At 36.4% G+C, this 4,262-nt stretch overlaps 1 non-coding gene across 1 annotated transcript; it reads right to left on the bottom strand.

The window, feature by feature from the left end:
- Positions 1–3,020: 3,020 nt before the first annotated feature.
- On the bottom strand, positions 3,021–3,093 carry TRNAE-CUC. Its single transcript has one exon. It is a non-coding gene; the product is annotated as a tRNA-Glu (tRNA).
- Between the last annotated feature and the right edge of the window lie 1,169 nt (positions 3,094–4,262).

Here is a 4,262-nt window from a genome sequence, read left to right as displayed (position 1 = left end):
CATATCCCAATTCCCAATTTGGTATTTTTTAGTAACTGTGTTTGTCACTACTGAGAAAACCAATAAAACTATATTTCTTTAAAAATTAAGGTAAAAATTTAAATCTTCCAGACTCAATGTAGAATATTTTATATCTTTAGGTATTTAAAATATGTTTAATATAAAATACCCAAATTTGGAATGTTAAAAAAAATCCTGAAATTCATAAATCATTTTTCTACCAAAAGGGATGGGAGGGTTGGTTTAATCCCTTTCTTTGTGAAACCAGAGATTTTATTTAAAACTAGATAAAATTTAAAACTGTCATTTTTTTTTCTCCTTTATTTCTTTGAAGTTCTTTGTCTATTTCCTATCTTTGAAGTCCCTTTGAAGTTCCTATTCGTCTCCTGTGGCCTATGACATTTCTTTTTTACTTTTTTGAGCTTACCTCTGATTTCAGAAAAAAATATATTATTTTTAAAAGTTTATTTCACACCACTTTTAGCTTCATACAAATACATTCACAGCCTTACCCCCTTTCTGGATAAAAGCAATTTCAAGTACAATAGTCAACCTCCAGTTCATTTTATTTCATGTATTTTACCAATTAAAGCTTCCCAAGTTCAATTAAATCATATTTGGAATACACAAGTCTTAGATAATCATTCTTGAGCCCTGAGATCTCTGAATGCCATTTCCAGTTCAATAGACTTCTACTATGTTTTTATGATTCACAGCACTCCAAGCTCTTTTTGGATAGAATAGAAAATTTTATCTGTATAACAGATCACCCCACACTGTAAAACAGAGTCTTAACATTTAGAAATATTTAAAATGCATCAACAGGGGACTTCCCTGGTGGCGCAGTGGTTAAGAATCTGCCTTCCAAGGCAGGGTATGTGGGTTCAATCCCTGGTCAGGGAAGAGATCCCACATGCATGCCTCAACTTAGAGTTTGCATGCCACAACTAAGGAGCGCACTGGCCGCAACTAAGACCCGGTGCAACCAAAATTTTTTTTAAAAAATAAAAAAATAAAGTTCATCAACAGCTCACTTACTGCATCTGTTTCAGTGGGATTCTTTATTTCAAACATGGACAGTTCTTTACTCTTTGTAGTCTAGGCTTATTCTGATTTTTAGTTTCTGAAATACTAAGCATTAGACTATGAGGAAGTTAATTTCAGTACATCTGACCTCTTCTGGGGAGATGTCTTTAGTCCATTTAAGATAGTTGGGGCAAACTCCAGTGGAGCACAGCACTTTAATAAGGCCCATACCCTGGTAATTCTATTTCCATTATTTCTAGGATATTCACTAGGATATTGCCTTTCTCAAATTGGAAGGCTGTTAGAAAAAAAGCGCCAGGGAATAACTAGTGTGGCTAGGGTCATGTGTAGCTCCAGAATGAGACTATATCTAGATCAGAGGACTAGGAAAGGCTTGGCCTTGGTTTTAAACCCAGGCCTGTGGAGTGAGGGGTAGAGAGAGCAGACGTCAGCTATTACAAGAGAGGGAGCAAGGAGTGTGTTGAGCAGACAGGATTAATAGCCATGGCAGAGACTTTAGAGTCTCTACCTGTAGACTGAAAGGAATTACCCAGTCTAACCTGTTTTTTCGTGAATTCCATCGCATTATTCCCATCAGCATTTCCTGGGACCTGAGCTCTGTAACACTGATACTTTGTTCAGTACTCAAGTGTCATAGTCACACAAGGGAGACTTTTTACCAATAGTCCTGCCACCCAGCATGAAAGGGATTAGGTAAGAAATAGTTGGTCGCAATAATTGGAAAATGAAAGCATTCCATGTTTATTCCCAAATGAGCCGAGATATCTTTATCACACCACTTATGGTCCTTTATAACCAAATGCAGAAATTATAGTTTTGTCAAACGTGTGTGTGAACGTGATGCTGATTGCCTCACTTCCAAGTATAGGGGTCGCTCTGTTGAACGGAGTCCATATTGAGTCAAAGCATGCAGTTTCAGTAGAGAAGAGCCCTGAAAGTAATGTACTTTGTACCATGTTGCTCACTTCTAGTCCTTCTGGTTATTACAAAGTTGTAGGGGAAAAAAGAGCAACTCTGAAATGTGGTTTTCCTCTATGACAAATGTTCTCTTCTGTGCCCTCTGCAAATCCATCATTGCTGTGCTGCTAGTGTGGAGGGAAGTGTTTCAGATTTTTTTTTTTTTTTTTCCTTTTTAGGAAGAAGTTGGTGTTTTCTTTTTACATGAACATTTAGTCAAACTTGCAGAGGAAACATTTTTATTAACTGTCCCCAAAAGTTTGTTGGACACTCTAAATCCCTATTAATTTTACTTGGGCTATCATTCATCAATCATCTCTCTGTTCATTTATTATTCTTCCTATGTACCTTTAAATTTAGATTGGTTTAATGGGAATATGATATGAATTTCCCTAAAAATAAGGCACTTACTATCATCAATGAACATTACTAGCTCTTCATTTACTAGTGGCCCTGGCTCATTCTAAGAATAAGTCATACTCAAGAAAGGGGAAATGAACTAATGAAAAAAAAAAAAAAAAACCTCACTGTATTAAGCAATGCATTTCCAATGGCATTTTACTTTTTGTATTCAATAGTTATTTATCAAATTCAATTACAAGTTCATATAGCTTTGCTCAACAATACTAGTCAATACTAGTACTGACAATAAATGAATGATAACTAGTCTTAGAAAAAGACAATCCCCCAAACCATATGGTTATAGGATTTTTTTTAATTAAAAATTTAATTTACATGCATATTTTTCTTATGGTGATATATGATAAGGAAATCAATAAAATAATTCCAAGCATAAATATATATTACATTAGAATAAGATTCAGAGGAGAATAATAGAACGGAATTATGAGTTCAAGGAGAAAAAGAAATGATAAAATTTCTAACAAAGATGAATCTTCAAGCATTTTTAAAAATTGATAATAGTGATAGGCAGGCTCTATAAAATGGCCCCCAGTGATCCCTGCCTGCTGGTTTTTTTTTTTTTTTTTTCGGCTGTACCGCTCATGGGTTGTTAGTTCCCCGACCAGGGATTGAACCTGGGCCCTCGGCAGTGAGAGCACAGAGTCCTAACCACTGGACCACCAGGGAATTCCCTGCCTGCTGGTATTTATGCCCTTGTGTAATCCCATCCCTTTGAGAATGAATTGACCTAATGACTTACTTCTAACAAAGAGAATATACAGCAAAAGTGATGGGATGCAGCTTCCAACATTAGAAAAAGACTGTGGTGACCAAAAGACTGTGATTTCCATCTTGCTCATCCTCTTTTGTTCCCTCTCTCCATCTCTCACCTGTTCTGAAGGAAGCCAGTTGTCATGTTGTGAACTGCCTTATGGAGAGCCCCATGTGGCAAGGAACTGAGGGAGGATTCCAGCCACTGGCCAACAAGGAACCAGGTCCTTAGTCCAACAGCCCACAGGGAACTGAATCCTGCCAACAATTATGTGAGTGAACTTGTAAGCAGATCCTCCTTAGTCAAGTCTTTAGATGAGACTGGAGCCCTGGCTGACCCCTTGATTGCAGTCCTGTGAGAGATCTTGAGTGATCTGACCCAGAGAATCTGTGAGAAAATAAATGGTTTCTTTAAACTGCTTAGTTTAGGGACAATTTGTTACATAGCACTAGGTAACTAATATAATAATAGTGAATCAAATGGCTATTGTTTTTAGAATCTGTTGGACACATTTAGGAATGAGAAAATATTTTGAATTTTAAAATGACATTTTTCAATAAGCTTGAAATTATATCATTTGCAGCTATTTAAACTTATGAGAAAACATTTTAGAAGGCAACTTAAAACCTGTGTGGGGTTCATAATTTTTCTAAATTCTTTTAGGGAGTACAGAAGTGAAAAATTAGCCAAGACCTAACAGCATTGGGAAACCCCATTCCTTGGTGATAGTGTAAAAGGTTAAGGGAAAGAATTAAATCTTAAATGAAATTAAAGAGTTCAGTTATCTGCCTTGAGAAAGTAACGTTAGTACTTGAGCCAAGCTAGACGGTGCACAACTAAAATAATAGCCTCTACCAAATGAGGACTTAACGGTTACACATTTTACCTCATTTAATCATTACAACAGCACTTGGAGGGAGATTTTATCTTTATGGAGATTTGAGGAGGCCAGTTTATTACACCCAAATTATTATGTTGAGTTAAGCCTACGGAAGGGGCACTCATTTATCCAGCCATTTCTCCATGTGAGCCAATATCCATTTATGGGATAAATCCACCCATTTATCCCATTTATCCTATGACT

The sequence above is a fragment of the Balaenoptera musculus genome, chromosome 12 (assembly GCF_009873245.2).
Source record: "Balaenoptera musculus isolate JJ_BM4_2016_0621 chromosome 12, mBalMus1.pri.v3, whole genome shotgun sequence".
NCBI lineage: Eukaryota > Metazoa > Chordata > Mammalia > Artiodactyla > Balaenopteridae > Balaenoptera > Balaenoptera musculus.
The sequence above is the reverse complement of the archived record's forward strand: the minus strand, read 5'-3'. Positions and strand labels throughout refer to the sequence as shown.